This window comes from Triturus cristatus, chromosome 7 (assembly GCF_964204655.1).
Source record: "Triturus cristatus chromosome 7, aTriCri1.1, whole genome shotgun sequence".
NCBI lineage: Eukaryota > Metazoa > Chordata > Amphibia > Caudata > Salamandridae > Triturus > Triturus cristatus.
Genome location: NC_140590.1, coordinates 1,476,949,550 through 1,476,972,267, shown reverse-complemented (window position 1 = coordinate 1,476,972,267; position 22,718 = coordinate 1,476,949,550).

The window sequence follows — 22,718 nt, the reverse complement described above, 5'->3', positions numbered from 1 at the left end:
CTTTAACACCACCTCTGCGCGTAATTTAGTTGCTTTCTTGTAGCGCTCTCTCAAGGATTTTACTAATGCCATGTCCCTTGGTTCGGCTTTTAGTGCATCACGTAGGGCCCTATTAGCCCTGGAGCAAGTGCCGTCAAACCATCTAGGGTTCTTGCCCTGGGTCATGACAGGTTTGGAGATTTCGCGTCTAATTCTGGCACATAACCTGGGAAAGGCCTGGATTATGTCAGTTCCAGGGCATGTGCTAGACAGGCACGTCTCTATAAGTGATCGATAGGATTTTATGGTACGAGCCAGTAAAACTTTATTGTCAATACCTTTCCAAATCACTTTCAACTTGTCAGTGGATGGTGTCAGATCTTTTGCCCCTATTTCTTTTCTTTTCCTAAATTTATTAAAAAATCTAATAGTGGTTAAAATTGGGTTATGGTCACTGTAGCTGGTACCTAAAACTTCGGCCTTTACTAGAAAATTCTCAAGGGAGGATGAGATGAAGATATAATCAATGGTGGATGAACAGCCACGACCTCTATAGGTAGGCAGTAGACGGTTGTCTGGATCATGTCCAGCTTTTGCCATTACATTAACCAGATCATGAGTGGATAGGTAATTAGACAGTTCTTCACCTCTTCTACAGGAGATCTTCCTGACACATCTAATAGCGGATATATGTGTACTATTATACAGGTGAGCGTTAAAATCCCCCCCAAACAAATACCGTCTAATCTACCATATTTATCCTCGTCTACCAAGTTATCGATGAATTCAAATAGCTTAATAAAAATTTTATTAGGCAGTGATGTAAAATCATTATTATAAAAGTTTATTAGGCATTCCATGCGTGTAAATCAGGGCCTGGACATTGTCATAATTAGTCTCTATAGGTTTTATGATGTTACCTTCAGTAATCTTTATCCATATAGATAAGCCCCCACTAGGTCTGCCAAAGTCAGGAGTGGGTACAATTTTATTATAGCAGGCGAATCCCTCAAATAATAAGCCACTAGTACACCAGGTTTCTTGGAACATCAGGATGTCAAATCGACCAACCATATTAACCCATTCTTTTATGGTCATTTTGGCTTTTAAGCCTGCAATGTTCCAGCTAAGTATGTTCAGGTTTTGTTTCTGGGATCTTGATACAATGGTCACAGGAGGAGTGACCAATGATGGTTCTACTTGCCATAATTCTTGGAAGTTTTCAATACAGCTGCATTCAACTATGTCTAAATGGTCTTGCAAGGGACTCAATTGTTCTGTATCGACACTAACGGGTCTAAATGTTGGTCAATCCTGGTTCTCTAGATCTGATAATGTACTAAACCTATTGGATGTCTGTGGTATCTGGATGGCAGTATTATATGACCTCGGTTGAGGTCTATAAAAGAAACCCAATGGTACTAGGGTAATGTTTGTGGGACTGGTGAATGGATCAAATGGGGCATTCAGCAACCATTTCGCCAGTGAGGGAAACCTTAAGGACACAACTATGCAATCTCCCATGATGTTTTTAGTAGCGGGTCCCACCCAGGCCACCCTACGCACCATTAGGATATCATTAGCAATCTCCCACCCTGCACCCTTATGCTTGCACAACCAATCAATACATTTATTTTTGAGATGATCCCAGGACTCAGTTTGATCGTGTCTAAGTGAGGGTACGCCGGCTAATATTATTACGTAAGGACATGCTTCTGGGGGCAACTGGAGGACAGCTTCCGCTTCCGTGACGGGCCTACTGGTTAACTAAGAGACTGTTTTCACAGAGCCTGACATAGGTGCTGTAGTTGGTGCTATAGAGGGGGGTACCAAATTGCCAAGGGGGCTGTTCGCAGTATGCACTTTTTGTAATGACGGCATACTAGCCACAGTGCTAAGTGGGGGATTAGTTGATGATAAGTTTAAGTTTACCCTCCCCGATGAATGTTTTACATACACTAGTTGAGCCAGACAGTGCACTACTGCTGTTGCCCTCTGCGATTCCTTTATTAATAGCTTCCAGATCTTTTAGCAACCTGTCACCCCTGATTTGTTCTATAGTTATAGTCCCTTTTCTCTTTGTTTCCTCTTTTTTCACCAGGCTCTCCAGTCTGTCAAATCATTTAAAAATGGTGTTAAACTGTTTATCCATTCAATTCTTCAGTCGATTAAAGGTGGAGTCCACTATAGTATCAATTAGGTTTCCATTCGGAATTCTTTGTCTGTCATCCCTCGGTGCAGACTCAGTTTGGGTAAAGGCAGAAGTACAAGCAACTTCCGCTGTAGTAAGATCTAAGGTGCTGATTGTTGGTTGCACGGTGCGGCTAACAGGTGCCCTACTGGGTTCTGCTGCGCCTCGTGACCACATGCTCATCGGCGTTGGTTGGAGTTTGTTGCAAGGGGGCTATTTCCTCTTATATCTAAAAGGTTTTCAAGGACCCCTCTTCCTTTTCTCCCCCGCAGTCTTTACCAATGTGGCTGCTGAATTAATGTTATTTACAGCGTTAGGACTTTGCTGGGAGTCAAGGATGGCAATCACAGCGTCGGTGGTCACGGGAGCCTCAGGTATGGTTTCAGAGTATGATAACTTGTTAATTGTTACAGTTGGTGATAATGGGAGAGGAGCCACAAACCCATTTTTCCAGGGGCCCTCAGACGGTGGTTGATGTGGAGGTATACGGCCCATGGAGAGTCTCCTCTCGGTATTTTCAATCTCTTTGTTTACCCTATTAACTGCGTTCTCCAACATGTTCTCAAAGGAGGATGTTAACATATTGAGACTACTGGGTGCCGGAGCAATAGGGGCGGTGGTAGTGTTGGATGTTACACGTTTACCCATAGCTTTAGTGTATGTCCACTTACCGTCACTCACTGGTTAGAGGAGGGCCCCAGCCCAGCCTCGGCCTGCCCCGGACGGCCCCAGATGGCCCGCCCTTTGCCCGGGCTTAGCCCGCCGCCGCCCGCGCATCCCGCGTCGCGGGGGCTGTCCGCAAATTTATGCGCCTCCGGGCGCGGTGATGACGGTGGTGGGCTTCCGCTGCTGAGGAGCTTGGAGGCTGTAGTCCCCCCTACGCACTGCGGCCGCGATGGAATGTGGCTGCTGCGGCGGCGGCAGGAGGAAGATGTATATGCCACGGTACTGCTCTGGTGCGAGGTGCAAAGTTCGGCAGGATATTGCGGGATATTGCGGGATACCACCAAAGACGCCCGCTCTGCCGGGGATGTCCGCAAATTTATGCGCCTCCGGGCGCGGTGATGACGGTGGCGGGCTTCCGCTGCTGAGGAGCTTGGGGGCTGTAGTCCCCCCTACGCACTGCGGCCGCGATGGAATGTGGCTGCTGCGGCGGCGGCAAGAGGGAGATGTATATGCCCCGGTACTGCTCTGGTGCGAGGTGCAAAGTTCGGCAGGATATTGCGGGATATTGCGGGATACCACCAAAGACCAGGTGGTGGAACAGCGAAAGTCTGTCAATGGACAGGTGCTCAGAATACACGCTTAGGGATCGTGTGGTTACCTGAGGCAGACAGAAGGAGCAAGCATAAATTGTGCTTACGATTGGCTACATGCTGGCACGATACTGGTGATGGGGGAGGTACCATGCGCTAAATACGTGGATACTAATTTTTTGGGTTGAAACACTTTTTATTGTTTTCATAGCAACAGCTCAGTACAAACCCCGCTTCCTCCACGGGCAAAGAATGTTTTACACATACAGAGTTACCAGCCAATAGCCGGGAGAATGAGCTTCCAGCCCATACAGGCCCTCCCCCCTCCCTCCCCACCCCATGTCAGTGTGCCTCCTGTCTTTCGCCTCACTCCTGATGTGCCCCCTCCCTGCCATAAATCAGACATGGGTGCCCGCCCTCCACTAGAGAACCATGGCTTTCCCTCACGCTTAGCCACACCCTCGTTTCCAGCGCTCCCTACTACTCCCTTCCTACTCCCCATTCACCACCTCCTCCTGCCCGCCAGATGTGTCCCCCTCTGTCCCGTTGTTAGCCATCAGCCCCTGTAGTTCCACCACCAGCGCTTCCCACGCCCGGGCCGTCGCCAACGCCTTTTCGTCATCCCGTCGAAGAGCTAATTGCAGCCGGAGCGCACCCTCAGCCCCCGCCCAACGCACGAAGGCCGCCCTCCATCTCAAGAAGCTAGGCCCCGTCCTGGACTTCCAGTGCATAGTCAGTTCCCTCTTGGCCATTATCAATCCTAAGTCGTAAAACTTGCTAGTGACCTTCGTCCGGCGGGTGTGCGGGAACCAAAGCAGTAAACAGGCCCCCAGGTCCGGGTCAATAACACGGTCCGTCACCTGATTTAGGCAATCCATGACCTCTGCCCAATAATCACCCAGCTGAACGCAGGACCAAAACATGTGCCGAAAATCAGCGCCCTCTCTTCCGCACCGCGGGCATTGCGAGTGTGCACCCCCAAAAAATTGCAATATTTTAACCGGCGTCAAATATGCCCTGTGCAACGTGAAAAATTGAACCAACTGGAACCGGGCATTGCGCGTTCCCTTCCAGGCCCGCCGCACCAGCGTGGTCCAGGTAGTCTCGGGGATCGGTTTCTCAAGGTCCAATTCCCACTTGCCCCTCAAGGCGGCAAGGGGCGGTAGGCCTTCCGACGACAGTCTGCGGTAGAGGCAAGTAATGGCCTTGGAAGTCCCCGCCGCCATCACTACATATTGGCAACCCGCAGCGACCGGTGGCTCCGAGAGCCCCGCATTCCAGTGCCGCTGAAGGCTCGCCACCAGGGCCGCGTGAAGTAAAAAGTCCCCACGTGGGAGCCCATAGGAGTCCTGCAACTCCTGGAAAGGCAGCAGCACCCCCTCCCGGAATAAGTCGCCCACCATCTGCACGCTCAACTCCTCCCAAACAGCCAGCCCAGACCAATCGCCTCCATGCGGGAACGCCGTACACATTCCCAAAGGGATCTCCGGGGCGTAGGGGCGAGTTATCGCCGCCCTCCTCTGGCACCTGTTCCAACACAGCCAGAGTGTACGCTCCTCCAACGTGAGCAGGGCAAGGTCCAGCCTCTGCTGTAAGACTATGAAGGCTAGCACATGCCGCGGAATCAACCTTCCCTGTGGGCCCTCCGGGCCCCGGTATTCCCTGGCAACCGCCTGCGTAAGCCACTGGAGTTGGGCCGCCAGATAGTACCATTCAAAGTCCGGGACTGCCAGACCCCCTTCCGCCCTCGGCCGCCGCAGGGTGGTCAACGCCACCCGCCTTCTCCCTGAGCCCCAAATGAAGCCCGTGGACATCGCCCTGAGCCGGTGGAAGTACGACGCAGGCACCCATATAGGTAGGGTGCGAAAGAAATAGAGGAGTCGTGGCAACGCCACCATCTTCAACAGCGCCACCCTCCCGGCGCACGAAAGCGGGAGCGTACTCCAGAAACTCATGCTACCCCGCAATCCGCGAATGGCTCTGCCAATATTCCCCTCCAACAAGTCCGGCTGGGTGTGGTAGATATTAACCCCCAAATATCGCAGGCAGCCCCCTTCCCATCGGACCAGACCCAGTGACTGGGGGGCCCGGCCGCCCGGTCCCAGCGGGAACAAGCATGTCTTGCCCCAGTTGACCTTGAGCCCAGATAGGCGTCCAAAGGCGTCCAACAAGGCAGTCGCCCCACTCAGTGCTCCCTCCGCATCCGCCAGCAACATCAACAGATCGTCAGCCTATAGAGAGATATAGTGGGCATCCCCCCTCAAGTGAACGCCTGCATAGGAACGCCCCAGTCGGGCATGCGCCGCCAACGGTTCAATAGCCAGGGCGAACAACAAGGGGGAGAGCGAGCAACCCTGCCTCGTTCCCCTCCGCACCGGGTAAGAGGCCGAAATAGTAACCCCCGTCTTCACTCGGGCCGTGGCCTCGTTATAGAGCAAGGCGGTCCAGCGCACAAAGCCGTCTCCCAGGCCAAAAGCCCGCAGCACTCGGTATAAATAGGGCCACTCTACACTATCGAAGGCCTTTTCGATATCGACCGACAGAGTGCAGGCGTCTGGATATATGTCCCGGTCCAGCTCCATCACCCGCAGCAAACGTCGCACCGACGTGGCCGTGTTACGTCGAGGGATAAAGCCCGCCTGATCCGGATGGATCAAGGCGGTCATATGAGTCAACAGGCGCGACGCCAAAATTTTGCTCAGGATTTTGTAGTCCACCGTCAACATGGAGAGCAGGCGGTACGCCGTGCGTGCGCCAGCCTCCCCTGCCGGCTTCAACAGGGGCACAACAATAGCCTCTCGAGCGGAGGCCGGTAAGCGCCCAAGTCGCCAAGCCTCTCCGTAAAGGACTTGCAGCTGTGGCGCTAGCAAATCTGGGTAAGCCGCATAGAACTCAATGGGCAACCCGTCCACTCCCGGGGTCTTTCGCCTGGCCATGTGCTTGATCGCTGCACGAATCTCACCCAGGGTTATAGCACCACCGAGGTCCTTCTCGCTCTCCGGGTCCAGCCGGGGTAGGCGAGCCGCCACCAGAAACTCAGCCAAGCCGTCAGGTTCCCCCTGCATGGTGCTGTCATACAGCCTTGCATAATAACTGGCAAACTGCCTATTGATCTCCACCTCAGAATAGACCGGGACCCCCCCCTGCCTCGACCAGAGATAGTATAGGGGTACCACGGGCCGTCGGGGACGCCAACCATGTAAATACGTGGATACTAATGGCGGTGTAGCTGAAAAGATGATTTAAAATATGCAGGTGCCTATCAATACATTACTCGTAAATAAGTGAAGCAAGGTGAACGGGTATGAAACATTTAACACGGTCTATACAAGGGAGCGAAAAGAGGAAACAATCATAAGGTGAACTTGTGATGGCAGGTGACTGATGTTCTACGGTGTGACTTAGAGGGCTACAAAAAAGTAACGCTTTGAGACACAGAAGGGAGCGCTCACCCAGTCCACGAGAACAGAATAGTGTCCGGAGAAGGGACAGTACTGTAGGGCCGTAGGCAGGTATTAACAGCTACGCTCGAGCAATTATGCGAAAGCATGTGGTATCCTAGGAATAACAAGGAAATAATAACGTGAATAGAAAAGGACTACGGGGAGTGGGTATGGATAAAAAGGAAATGAAGGGTTGTTTACCTGTGCGAGGACAGACCGAGGATCGGGTCCGGGAAGTTGGAAATCCAACGTAAACGCTGTGTTTGATTTACAGGCAGGGAGGCAATGCACTATAGGGGGAGAGTAAAAGATTGACGGACAAGGCCAACAATCAAGGCGGTCTGGGTGAGGGAATTTCAAAAGCGGGAATGGCGCTTACCTCAATACTGCCAGGTCCTCCAGTATAACAAATCCGAGTGACAAGGAGGTAGGAAAGTGCAAGGGTTTTGATAACGTGAGCATGCCCGGTGGGCAGAAGCGTGGGACCGCGGCGCCATCTTGGGACGGGCAAAATGAAACCAAAGAGAGACTGGATTGTGCTCAGTGTAATAGAGGGAGACAGATGCGCAACGTGTTGAGAACAATAGAGAGGGGAAGATAAGATAATAGTCAGTGCAACATAAACAATGTATAAGCTGAACAACAATTATAAAGGCAATTTAACAGGCATACAAAAAGCAAATGCGCGAGAGTTTCAACAGATGAAAACTGAGGAGCAGGTGTGATGAGGTAAACAATTACAATTCTAATGCCGCTTCAGCAAGATATCCTGTTCTGGTATTACCACAATATTCATAGTGAAAAACGTTGTGGGAAGTACAAGGAAAATTACTGTTGCGTTTATCAGCAAGTGCTGTACATAGTCGCGGGGAGGACTGACCACACTATTCAGAACAAGGGAGAAAACACAATATTAAGGTGCAAGAGGTAGTTAGATGAGATTGGTCCAGTCTTCAATACGATTCAGACCCTCCTTGATGCTATTGGTACGGATAATCATTTTCAATTCCTCTTTGTTCAGGATTTTGGTGATGTCCCCACCTCTAGGTGGTTGCTTGATTGTTTTGATGACTGTCCATTTAAATTCATCTTCTTTGTGTCCCATTTCCAGAAAATGTTCAACTAGGGGCGCATTAGGAGTTTTGCAACGTACTCTACTCCTGTGCTGGCCAATGCGCAGTTTGACCTTTTGAGTTGTCTGGCCGATGTAGATTTTGTTGCAAGGACATGATATTAAATAAATGACATTGCTAGTATTGCAGTTGGAAAAAGAGTTCAACTTGATAGATACATTATTGAATACACATGTTTTTCCTTCAATGGTTGTACAACATACATTGCAATCACCACATTTTGCATGTCCGATTAGAGGCTCAAGACCCCAATGTGCATCAAGGGTTGACAGTGGTCAGGGAGAGGAAAGCGCAGCTCTTACAAGATGGTCCTTAAGGTTGCGTTTTTTTCGGAAGGCAAATAAGGGACGTTCAAGTGAAAGGCTACCTGCATTGACCACTGGCCAGTGTTGCAAAATAGATTTACGAATAGGGTTAGAGACAGGGGAAAAGGTGGTGATACACACAATTCGATTGGTATTAGTTTTCATTCTAGGGGATAAGAGGGCTTCCCTCGGGCAATACCAAGCTCGTTTTTGTGCGTTCCGCACTAGTCTTTTAGGGTAGCCACGGGCTCTGAGTTTGTTGGTAAGGGTGGATGCTTCAAGGAAGTAATCTTCCTTTGAAAAACAGTTGCGTCTGATACGCAGAAATTGGGAGTATGGTAGAGAGTCTCTTAGGGCTCTAGGGTGGTGGCTTTCGTACTGAAGTACAGTATTCCTTTCTGTACTTTTCCTATACAATTTAGCAAGTAATTCCCCATTAGAGTGATAAATAGTTAGGGCAAGAAAGGGAATGTGTGATCTGTGATGCATGTTGGTGAAGGTGAGGCCAGAGCATCAAGGAGGGTCTGAATCGTATTGAAGACTGGACCAATCTCATCTAACTACCTCTTGCACCTTAATATTGTGTTTTCTCCCTTGTTCTGAATAGTGTGGTCAGTCCTCCCCGTGACTACTCACAGCACTTGCTGATAAACGCAACAGTAATTTTCCTTGTACTTCCCACAACGTTTTTCACTATGAATATTGTGGTAATACCAGAACAGGATATCTTGCTGAAGCGGCATTAGAATTGTAATTGTTTACCTCATCACACCTGCTCCTCAGTTTTCATCTGTTGAAACTCTCGCGCATTTGCTTTTTTATATGCCTTTTAAATTGCCTTTATAATTGTTGTTCAGCTTATACATTGTTTATGTTGCACTGACTATTATCTTATCTTCCCCTCTCTATTGTTCTCAACCCGTTGCGCATCTGTCTCACTCTATTACACCGAGCACAATCCAGTCTCTCTTTGGTTTAATTTTGCCCGTCCCAAGATGACGCCGCGGCCCCACGCTTCTGCCCACCGGGCATGCTCACGTTATCAAAACCCTTGCACTTTTCATATCTCCTTGTCACTCGGATTTGTTATACTGGAGGACCTGGCAGTATTGAGGTGAGCGCCATTCCCGCTTTTGAAATTCCCTCACCCAGACCGCCTTGATTGTTGGCCTTGTCCGTCAATCTTTTACTCTCCCCCTATAGTGCATTGCCACTCTGCCTGTAAATCAAACACCGCGTTTACGTTGGATTTCCAACCTCCCGGACCCGATCCTCGGTCTGTCCTCGCACAGGTAAACAACCCTTCATTTCCTTTTTATCCATACCCACTCCCCGTAGTCCTTTTCTATTCACGTTATTATTTCCTTGTTATTCCTAGGATACCACATGCTTTCGCATAATTGCTCGAGCGTAGCTGTTAATACCTGCCTACGGCCCTACAGTACCGTCCCTTCTCCGGACACTATTCTGTTCTCGTGGACTGGGTGAGTGCTCCTTCCTGTGTCTCAGCACGTTACTTTTTTGTAGCCCTCTAAGTCACACCGTAGAACATCAGTCACCTGCCATCACAAGATCACCTTATGATTGTTTCCTCTTTTCGCTCCCTTGTATTTACGAGTAATGTATTGATAGGCACCTGCATATTTTAAATCATCTTTTCAGCTACACCGCCATTAGTATCCATGTATTTCGCGCATGGTACCTCCGCCATCACCAGTATCGTGCAAGCATGTAGCCGATCGTAAGCACAATTAATTCTTGCTCCTTCTGTCTGTGTCAGGTAACCACACGATCCCTAAGCCGTGTATTCTGAGCACCTGTCCATTGACAGACTTACGCTGCTCCACCACCAATTTCTCCGCATGTAGGCACTTGCTAAATCATTCTTTTAGATCACTATTCCAGCGAAAGTTTCCCCTAGCACATTCCTTTTGTCTCCTTTTTCATCACCTGACGCATGCTCACATATTAGCATGCTAGCTTAAATTGCGCAAATCTCTTGCAAATCTCTCCCCTCTCTCTATATCAACCCTTTGTTCTTTACTTTCACAGGCAATTTCTTATGATCAGGCCAGCACACATTCATGTCCTGATGATGATCCTAGTATTTTACGACAGGATCGAAACGTTGCACATTAATCCATTGTGTAAAAAAGTGCAATTGTTGTTGTATAAATGTTTTTAACATTGGATTATGTAAATAAGCTCTTTCCGTCTTGCCTGAAATGCCCTTTTGTTCATTTGTTTGTATTTGTTTTTATGTGATGTCATTTCTCTCCGAAGGATACAGGACTGTGTCCCACAATCAGTATGATGTCTTATATGTGTATGTTTCATTGAAGAATTAAAACGGATCGTCCGGCTGGACATCCCCCAATATAGTATCGATTCTGGACTATATTTATTCCATTCCTATCTTGAATGTTCTGAGGACCACGGTTTCATGTAAAAAACAAACAATAACAAGAGCACTTAAAGGAGTTAAGTAAATGAACATTAGTAGATAAGCACAATGTTACACATCTTCCTTCCACACAATAAAAAAAAACGAATTACAAAGATACAACAATTCATATCAAAATTCATGTCAAGGTACACTTTTTGTTAAACATTCTCTAAAAATTCATGTCAAAATCCTTGAATCTAGAAGGTACACTTTTTGTTCTACGTTCCCTTTGAACAGGGATGGGAATCTCAGTAGAAGTCTCATCCCTTTGTACAGGGATAGGAATCACAGTAGCAGTATCTAAATGAGGTTTACATATGTCAGGCTTGTTCTTGTCCCCAAACATTTCATTTCTTTTCACCACAAACACTCTATTAAGATTCCATATACGAGAATCCTCTGTTTTTATAGCATTTCTTAAAACGTTAACAACTTTGTGAGGTTTTGAAAATAAACCTGAAGGTTTTCTTCCCAAAGGTGCTCTAATCATGACAAGATCACCCATATTAACAACAGTAGCTTTCAATGCTTTCCTAGAATCAACATTTTTCTTCCTAGCAGTCGCTTTCTCTTTTTCATTAGGTTTCCACATGAGTTGAGAAGGAAAACCTTTTCTTTTAGATTCAGCAATGTTCACCCAAAAAGGAGCAACCAATGTATTAGGCTGTCTATTTTTCAGTAAGATAAACGGTGTATAGCCAGTGGTGGCATACGGAGTAAATCTATGTGTTTCAACCCTTTTATTCAATTCATTTTTCCAATCAAGACCATTTTGCTTGGACATAGAGATTTTCTCTTTATGAACACGTATAAAACGTTCCACCATACCATTACATTCTGGGCGGCAGAGAGCACACAGTTTGCGATCAATAGAACAACGTTGTAAAACACAGGCAGACCTTCACGTGTAAAAACCTCTTTAAGAAAATTTATAACCTGTTTTGTGTCAATATTTTTCGTAAACTTGGTTTCAGGCCACCTTGAGAACATATCAGTTAGGACAAACACAAAAGTTTCACAACCATTAAAAGATACAGGACCTAAAATGTCAAGAGCAAGTTCCAGCCATGGGACTTTGGGCCGTTCTCTTATCACCATCGGTTGTACTCTTGGTTTGAGAGATTTCTCACTTAAAATATAAGGCAAGCAGTCTCTAACTATTCTCTCAATCTGAAGGTCCATCCCTGGCCACCAATAGTTGAGCCTAAGTCTTTCATTAGTTTTAGATATTCCTTGATGACCCTCATGTGCTAGCTTGATCAGCTCTTCACGAAACACCTTGGGAGGAATTAATCTCGAACCTCGGAAAATCAAACCACCGCTAAGAGACAGTTCAACCCTTACATTCCAAAAATTGTCAACATTCCCTCCAGCCTTGCATGACCATTCTTTTTTAATAAGAGAGCGTAATTCCATAAATTCAACATCAGAATCACACGCTTCACGCCATTTGTCCTCTTTTATACCGTCATGTTCAATATTACAAACCCATTCATTCATATCATCATCCCTTGAGTCCGCTTCGTCCTTCTCATAATGCACTAGTCTGGAGAGCGTATCAGCAATGCAATTTCGCACCCCAGGTAGATATTCAACTTTAAAATCATATGCCTGGAGACCCACATTCCATTTAGAGATTGTGCTTAAGATAGCATCGAAACCTTTTTTATTGAACACTTCACACAAAGGTTTATGATCACTTCTCACCAAGAATTTTGTACCCCAAAGCAAGTTTTTGAGCTTCTTAATGGCCCAGTGAACTGCCAGGGCTTCTCTCTCTATCACTGAATATCTGAGTTCAGCACCTTTCAAACTGCGAGAGAGAAATAGAATAACATTTACCGTTTCACCATGCTCTTCCTGCAAGTCAGCACCAAGGCCCTTCATGCTTGCATCTGTGATATGGTCAGACCTTAATGATGGATCAAAACTCCGAAGCTTTGGTGTTTTCTTGAGACAATTTTTCAAATCAATAAATTCACTTTCACATGAATAAGACCAATTGAAGTCAACACCTTTGCACAACAGTTTCCTTATGTTAACAGTCTTTTCTGCAAAGTCTTCCACAAATTTGCTACAGTACTCAGTCATTCCCAGAACTTTAATTACTTCCTCTTTATTTGTGGGAGAGGCTAAGTTCTGTATAGTCTTAATTACTTCTTTAGGTCCAACACCCCTACCTGAAATAGTGTGCCCTAAATATTCAATGGAAGATTTCTTGAATTTACATTTCTCTAACTTGACCGTGAGATTTTGCTAACAGAACCTTTCTAATACTTCTTTAAGTATTTTATCATGCTCTACATCATCATGGGCAAAAATCAGCACATCATCCTGATAAATCTTAACACCAGGTAAATTCTGCAACACTTTCTCTAGAGCTCTTTGAAAAACCGATGCAGCTGATACAAGCCCGAAAGGCAGTCTAAGAAACCTAAACGTTCCAAATGGCGTAATGAAGGCAGTGAGATCTCTGGAACCCTCGTCCAGCTCTTTCTGATGGTAAGCTGACTTTAGGTCTACCGTGGAGAAAACCTTAGCATCCTTTAATAACATTAGCATATCTGAGATTTTCTGGACGGGGAATCTGTCCACAATGACCTGTTTGTTGAGGGAGCGCAAGTCAATGCAGAAGCGCAGGCTCCCATCAGACTTCCTGGCTGCGACCAGTGGGGCCAACCACTGTGTGCCTTCAACCTCTTCAATGATGCCTTCCTCCTTTAACTTATTCAGTTGACATTTCATTTCCTCACGCACAGAAAAAGGTACACTTCGAACCTTATATGCAATTGGTTCAGCTCCAGGTACCAATTTAATTTTGTGTGAGTAGTTGCGTAGACAACCTAACTTGTCATTAAAAACACTGGGAAATAAACCTTTAAGACGCTCAGTGTACAAGGTATCCTTTTCACTCCCACAAATTTCATTCACATTCAATCTCTCTTTTACCAAAATGGGGGGATTACTGTTAGGATCCAACATAACTCCCAAATCTTTCTGGTGAAACCAGCTTAAGATGCTATCCCCTCTGTGAGAAACATATACCTTACCAGAGACTAACCTGCCTTTATATTTGATGATACCCTGGAAATAACCTATGAGTTTGATTTGTTCTCCACCATAAACATATGGTTTGATATCAGCTTTCAAAATTTTAACTTTACCTTGTAGATGATGAGTGTAAAAGTGTCTTGAAACAATAGTTATTTTTGCCCCTGAATCAAATAAAACATGAGTAGTCATACCTTCCACAAGAATCTCATCAAGGGGCCATTTCTTATCATTATCAGACACCTGTGACACAATTTGTCCACAGTCTAAATCTGAATCAAAATCATTATCTGAGAGTACTTGTCGAGACACAGAACTTACTTTCACCTTATTTTTTTTTAGCATTACAAACTGAGGTGAAATGGCCAATTTTCTTACAATTATCGCATGTAGCTTTTACAGCAGGACATTTCTTGTCATTGGCTAAATGGCCCAGATTCCCACAACGAAAACATTTAAGTTGGAAACTAGATTTCTTAGCCAAATGTGAACTACTGCTAGCAGGTTTGAAATACTTTTTAGAACCTTTCCCATTGGAAGAGGTCTTTACCTCATGTATTGTTTCACCTTTATTTTCATGTTTTGTGATAATCTCAACGCACTTTAATGAATGCTCAATTTGTTTAGCAATGTTAATAACCTCATCTAAGGAGGGATCATTCTTTTGCCAGATGTCATCTCTGACTTTTTGTATATTACAACCAAGCATAAATTGGTCCCTGATTCTTTCTATCATTGCGTCAAATTTACAAGAAGAATCTAATTTCTTCAAGGCTGTGATGTAATTTTCCACAGTTTCACCTTCATTTTGGGTCCTACGACCAATATGGTATCTTTCAAGGATGGTACTTACTTTTGGTAAATAATGTCTGTCTAACTTTAAGATACAAATTTCATATTCATTCAATGTTTGAGCATTTACATCAGGAAGGTGATCGAAGACTTCTTGTCCTTCGGACCCTAAACAATGTAGTAAGAGTGCAGTTCTTCTTTCTGCGCTTAAGTTGGTACCACACACCTTAGCGTACCTTTCGAACACCTTTTGCCACTTTTGCCACTTTATGGGCGGATCACATGGTGTTGAAAGAAAGAAAGGTGGGGTGGCAAAATTTTGCATTTTAACAGTAAGTCAGATGAAAGATATTTATACTTAACCCACAAATAATTGTATAGGGGTTATGATAAGTTAGAGTTCCTTAGACACTGCAGCACAGTTTTACAACATACACCACACTAAAAATATGGATTTGCATCGTGTTGCGAAAGAAGAGGTTATAAGAGTCATGCAAAAAATTTAAAAAAATTTAAATCCTTATTTCAGTTCAGCAATACAGAGTGTTGAACACTAGATGGCACTGTGACACAAATACTACTGATCTCACATAAATACCTTAGTGAGGTGTGCATATCACCGTGTAAATATAAAATGCTTTCACCGTGGAAAACAATAAATTGTATCCGATCCCAAAATAAAGTACCTTGAAATTCCTTTAAAGTTCAGAGTATGAGTATTTCAAATCGGGGAATCGAGTAGAAAAAAAAACCTGTAAGTTGCACAAAATTGCGGTACTCAACGTTGCGTACGTGACCTTACGTGATGACGCGTACGTGACCCTTCTTGATCATGCGTACCACGTCATGTCCAAAGAGATGAATCCTGGTGTGGAGCGAGAGTAAGAAGCTAGCGTGGATGGCAGGCTCATGCACAGCAAAAGAATGGCGCAGCCGCTCGAATGATGCGGCCGAAGTGCACCGTTGGCTCAACAGTCGGAGATAGAAAAATTGACAAAGTACCCACTTGAAGTAAGGAACAATATTGTTTTCCGAGATTAAAACAGTTGAGAGATCGCTCTGAAGTGTGCTCTTTAACAGTGAATACTTGAGGAATAAATATTCAATCGTCAATCAACACTGTAAGATGCACTACACGTTCAGGCTGCAAGCAATTCCAAAACTGCCAGACGTTTAACCATAGCTTCTGTTAAACATTAAAAGTAAGGGTGGGCGTAGTGGGTGTAGTGGGGCTACGTGAAGCAGCACGTAGTGTGCCCAAATCTACGCACACTACGCGCTTCGCGTAGCCCCACTACGTGCCACCCACCTCCCGCCCGCCCTCCTTTTAAATAATATCAGCAATGTAAAATAAATTAAAGTAAAGCGACTTACCGTAAGCGCGGCGTCTCCGGGGCTCCCTCTTCTTCGTTTCTAATTTCTTCTGACAAATGCGCATGCGCGGACGCCCGCGCATGCGCATTTCTCGCAAGAAATGCGCATGCGCGGGTGTCCGCGCATGCGCATTTGCCAGAAGAAATTAGAAACGAGAAAGAGGGAGCCCCGGAGACGCCGCGCTTACGGTAAGTCGCTTTACTTTAATTTATTTTTCATTGCTGATATTATTAAAAGGAGGGCAGGCGGGAGGTGGGTGGCGGGTGGCAAGCAGCTACGCTTCGCCCTCGGCGTGTGCGTAGCGCTGCCCTGCTTCGCCTACTTCGGAAAGTGCGAAGCAGGCAGCGCTACGTACACTACGTGGGCGAAGCGTAGTGCTACGCCCGGGGTTAATTAAAAGTCATACATCGTCGAATATACTGAATATCAGCAACATAAAAAAATGCCGCTGACACTTAAATTGAGAAGAAACAGACCTCAAAGTCTTACAGACAGACGATCATTTGTGAGAGGGTCAATGCCGAAATAAGACAAAGACAATATAGTTTCCGTTCAAAACTAGCAGAGCCCACATCGAAGCCTCCCAACTCTTAAACACCAACAAAAAAATAAATTGAAGTTTGCCAGAGTGAGGCATGTGGTGATGCTCAAAATACTATAGGAAAGCACAACTCACTTGTAAGCTGACAGTCTCCTTGTAGAACATAGCAATGAAGAGAAGATATCATAAGTCTTCCTTCTTCCTTCTCCTTTCACAAATTTTTTTCTTTTCTTTTGATGTTGGGACAAATCCTCATGAGTGAACTCCTGGATACGCGGGGTAGGTTTCAGACCATCGTCGCCAGTGTAAAATCATGAAAAGTCCTCATTAAAGATGAATAAAGTTAAGTTTATCCATCAGCTAACTTCAGTCAGGTGCAACTGACTTGTTCACAGCTCCCAAGCATTCTATTGCCATGGCGCTGCTCAAACAATAACAAGAGCACTTAAAGGAGATAAGTAAATGAACATTAGTAGATAAGCACAATGTTACAGCGGGCTTGGATCTCCTCCCTTCTGTTAGGGGCAATAGATGTCCTCTCTTAGTGTTGGCGTCCCTTTCCTCATCTCAGTCCCTCTTTTGTTTTTATAAATCAGGCACGGAAGATAGGAGGAAGACGGGGGAAATGCTGAAGGAGCTTAAGGGAAGTGGGGGGTTCAGGGAGGTCCAAGGGCATTCTCTTATATACCCCTTCCCTACCTTTCTAACCTACAAGAAACAATTCTTGGGGGTATCGAGACATATAATCTGCATTCACTTGATCGGTTCCTTCCTTATGGCATATTGTCTCCTATGGATGTAAAGCAAGGAACCATCTCAAAATCCTTTCATTATTTCCTTTTTGCAGCCTAACCATCCTAGTGGAGTGTGATTGGGGAATTATGTAAATTCTCGACCTTCAAGATAGCAGTGTAATGACTTAATTAGCCACTTAATAGCTAGGGGGCTGATTCACAAAACTAATCTGAGACAAAATCCTAAACGTACTACTTTTGGTATTCACAGAAGGCATTTAGTAGTAGTAAAGTTAGGACTACTAACTTTACTACTACTAACTAAGAAAAAGTCCTAAACTTACTACTTTTGGTATTCACAGAAGGCATTTAGTAGTAGTAAAGTTAGGACTGCTAACTTTACTACTACTAACTAAGACAACATCCTAAACTTACTACCTTCTGTGAATACCAAAAGTAGAAAGTTTAGGATTTTGTCTTAGTTAGTAGTAGTAAAATTAGTAGTCCTAACTTTACTACTACTAAATGCCTTCTGAGAATACCAAAAGTAGTAAGTTTAGGACTTTGTCTCAGAATAGTTCTGTGAATCGGCCCCTAGGTCTTTTTCCACTACATCATAATTATTTTCCCTAGGAAACAATTTGCGGCCAATATAAATAATGGTCTGCTCATCTCCCTTACTGTCCTGCTGTGACAATACTGTGCCCTGGCCATTTTCAGATGCATTGGTTTTTAGGATAAAAAATTTGGTATAGTCAGGGCTAATCAAAACTGGCTTGGAGTTGAGTATTTGTTTTAAGCACTCAAAGTCATGCAAGATGGCTGGACAAGGGTGTTGGAGCTCTAAATCAGGCTTGGTAGACTTCTTTAAGAGACCCATCAATGGGGCTGCAACTTGTGAGAAACAGGGGATAAAGCATCTATAGTATCCTAGAATACCTAGGAAGGCCTTTAGATCCTTTTTGGTTTGGGCAAAGGGTAGTTGGGTGATGGCCGAAATGTTTACTTCTCTGGGTCCAATGTATCCTTCCGCCAAGAGGAATCCTAAATCCTTTACAGCTCACGCCGCCAGGTGACTTTTGACAAGATTGATTTTTCATCTATTATTACCTAGGATTTGGGTAACTGATGAAAGGTGATTTAAGAGTTGCTGCCAGGCAGACCTCTAAATGACAATAGCGTTGATGTAAGCTGCCGCATTTGTTCACAGAGTTTAAGTATAGTGTTCATTAGATGCTGGATGGTTGCGGGTGTCCCTTGCAATACAAAGGGTAATACCTTGAAATTAAATAACCCTCCTAGTGTGGAAAAGACCGTTTTTTCTTTATTTTGTGATCGTAAGGGTACTTGCAAGTAACCCTTGCATAGATCAAGAGTACTGATGTACTTGCCTACCCCAACAGTTCCACCATTTTGTCTACTCGCGGTAGGCAATAGAAGCCAAATTGGGAGATCTTTTTGACTTCTCTAAAGTCAATACAGAACCTTGTTCAATGAAATATCTTCTAGCCTCCAGTATGCCATAAGGTCGCAACTGGACCTTTTTTCCTGGGATGATATGTATAGCATGCTCTATACTGTTGTTCTCCAGGGTGATAAGGAAAAAACATCCTGAAAAGGTTGTAACTGTATGATTTCATGGGGAAATCCTACCTTGGAAATGTTTTAATCATTGCGTTAGCTACGTAGGTAGTGTTAGGATGTCTCAGAGCTACGGCTTCCAGAAAATGAGTAGCATAGTCTACCAGGACTAGTACATATCAACACCCACTTCTATCGGGTAGTAAGGGTCTTATTATGTTCATGCCTATTCTTGAAAAAGGTTCCTCTATCACTTACAAAGGTCATAGGGGCACTCTCCTGGGATGGAACTGCTGCTTTTCTGACAGAAAGGGCATTCTTTGCTAAACTTCTTGGTCTTTTGCTATATTTATGGCCAATAGAATTTGTCTAAAATGGCGTTTTCAGTTTTCTCAGTACCGAAATGATCCCCTAATAAATGACTGTGGACTAGAAATAAGACATTTTCCCAAAAAGGTTGGGGAACCAGTAGCTGTGAGGGTTGCGTTTTTCCTTCTCTTGATACAACAACTCATTCTAAAGGTATAACTGTGGACTTACTTGATTGGGATCTTTTGCTTCAATAGCTCTGTTCCATGCCTCATTTAGAGAGGGGTCTTCTCTATGAGCGGCATGGAAGTTTCTATTGGTCTCCCATATAACATCGTCAGTGTATGTAGGCAAAACCACTTGGCAATTGTTTTTCTCCTTCCTTCTTTGCAGTAGGCTTTTCCTCGGTTTTGATGGAGGCCATTCATGATCTGGACCTTAAGAAAAGGGAGCGTTTGTCCTCCATTCACTCTCTTCCAATCAAGTGTCCTGTACCAGGTTCTCCAGGTGGGTATAATCATTGCTCAAAATTAGGGGTTCGGGCAACTTGGTTATTAATCCTACCCGCAGAGGTACCACAGGGTTTGTTTGATGCTGAACTCACACTTCAGTGGTTGGGTATTATTTGCTTTCTCCATGAACACGTTGGATATTAATAACACCTAAAGTGTGCGTTACTCCTCCCAGAACACTTTGAGGTCTCATTACACTCAGAAAACAGCCGGTATCTACTAGCACTGTCATGGGCTCTCCATTTCCGGATAACTGACAATGATATGGCGGTTTAGCCCCTGATATGGTGCAGTATAAAGATTTGGTTAGTCTGATCTCCATGGGCTCCTCCTTTTGGAGACAAAACCGGGCAATGTGACCAAACATGTCACATTGTCAGAACTGCGGTCCTGGAGGAGGAAGACTGGGAGGTGACTGAAGATGGTCCAGGCATGAAGGTCACTGTTTTGGGCTTCATTTGTGAAGGTGTTTGCTGAGGTTTTGGGGTGTTTCCCCCAGACTGTATCCAACTGCTTTCTTCTCGGCCCCTCTGGAACTCTTGTGCTCTGCTAAAAGCACTTGCTATTTCCACAGCACTTTCCAGGGTGAGGTAAGTATGCTGCTAGATCCACATTTGAATGGGGTATGTAGGGAGGAAAGATATTGCTCTAAATCAATTTTCTCTATTATCTCCTCTTTGGTATCAGTGAGAGGTTTTAACCATCTGTCTGTCATATATTTCACTCTGCAGTAAAGGGCTTGAAGGGTTTCTTGAGTTCACTCATTGATATGTCTGAGCCTCATTCTGTAGGGTTCCTCATTGACCCCTAGTCACTTCAAGATACTCTCCTTGCTGTCATTATACAGGGTGGTTCAATGGGGATTGGCAGCTTGATATGCGGCTTGGAGATCGCCTGTTAAGCAGGTACCCAAATATTGTCCTCATCTGTCAATGGGCTAGGCTGCTGCCATGGCTGTCCTTTCAAAATTAGAAAAAAAGAAATCTGGGTCCTCCCCACTGACATGCTTCTGCATGACAAGCGAGAAAAGAGCAGTGTGGTCTCTTTGTTGCCTCAAAGCTTCGGCTAGTTTTCCAGTGACTGCTACCTGTGTCTGACTCTGTTCCGTTAAAGTCTAATGCAGCTTCTCCCGGTCTTCTTCAATGACCGCTAGAAATTTCTCCATCACCATTTCCAGTTTCTCCTGACACTCCGTCATCTTGGAACCAAAGCCTCCATTTCCTTATATCCCACTTCTGACACCAACTGTGGGAGAGTAGGGTGGAAAAAGAAGCAAGGAGACTGAATATATTTCTTAATGGTGGAATCTTTTATTATCTTTATAGCATGCAAATTATGATAATACGTCTTTTTTAAGAATGAGTCGCTCTTCAGTGGTTTTCTTTGACATCTTCTTTAATATTCTTTCTTTCAGCACATCCACTTCTTTTAAGAGGGGTCACCTGGAGGCTCAAAAGAGAAAAAAAACACAGCGGTAAAATGAGTACTTCCTTCAATACTTTTAAGAGTTATAAACTGTCACCACACCAAGTGCTGGTGATTCTGTGGTCCAACTACCTTGCTTTTAGTGAAAAGTGGCACATACAGTCTTGTTCACAATTAGCATTTTCCTCTCCCCAGCGATTCTTGCTAGGGTTATTCTTACGGGACTAAAGAGCAGAATCCCTATCATTTGTCTATTGTTTTCTCCTCCCACGCGTCCCTTTCAATGGCACGCCGAGGAAATAACCGAGAAAAAATGTATGGTTCAAATCCTGATCTAAGTGTCCGGAGCGGGGACTCCTTTACCTTTATAATTCCTGTAATAAATCAATGAAAACGTTAGGGGGGTTCCTTTAACTCTTGGATATATAAAGACACTTGTTGTGGTGTAGGGCCAAGAGTACTGTAATTAGGGTTATTAATGGAGAGATATGAATGGAAAGATAAGACTGCATCTCTCCTGAGTTACGGCTACCTGTCGGCTCCCTCTGTGGGGGACCACCACTCTTAGCTGAATGAGTCTGGGGCCTCGCCGGAGTCAGCGTCCTCCCCTTGCATCCAAGTAGTGTGATCCTCTGGTGTTCTGCTTCCTGGTCGTACACTATATCCTCGCTTCTCTTCTTCCAGGTTGTTACCCCCCCTTCATGTAAAGATGTCCTTTTCTTAGGTGGTCCGGCTTCGTGATTGGCTGGATGGGCTTGGGTCTCCTCCCTTCTGTAAGAGACAATAGTAGTCCTCTCTTAGTGTCAGCTCATTTCCTTATCTTAGTCTCTCTTTTGTTTTTATAGGTCAGGCACGGAAGATAGGAGAAAGATGGGGGAGATGCCAAAGGAACATAAGGAAAGTAGAGGGGCTCAGGAAGGTTGGGAGGTGTTCTCTTACAATATGTTAAAAAGTTACTGTAGTGTGCAAATTGTGCAGTACACTGAAACTATGGAAATGTTGGACATAAGCAATCTGCAAATCCACAGAAGGCAAAATCAATTGCTTTAAAGGTGAATGTCACTGTCACAATTCTGACCAGCTTGCCCTTCTTCAAAACTGTGTTGCATTATTTATGTTTATTTTCACTCTACCCACTCCAGCAGGCAGCAGAGATGAGGGAGAAAACATTTCAGTTCAAAACGTATGTCTCCACAACAATAAGACCAAATAATTTCTAGGCATTTCAGTTGTGCCAACAAAGGGGTGCGGACAAAGGCCAGTGCGAGGCGCTTTCCCAAGAATTTGTATAAATTAAATCTCAAAGCTGTTCAAGATGCCTCAGGCTGCAATAGGGTGTCCACTGTCCATTTCGGCTTCAAACCAGGGAGATGACAAGAGTTGGTTGTGCCCTGGTGGTCACTGTATTTCCTTATGTACTTGGGCACTGGGTCATGCAACTTTTCTGTGTAGGAAGCTGGCTCTGTAAATAATATATAAAAGTAAGGAATAGTGTCCATAGAGTCCAGTGGAACCCCAAAGGTATGCAGAGGTAAAAGTAGATAGCACCTAACTCTCTATTCGTGGTAGTGTGGGTGAGCGGTAAGACTTTATCAGAGGGTAGTGTTAAGCATTTATTGTACACACTCAGGCAAGAAATGATGTCG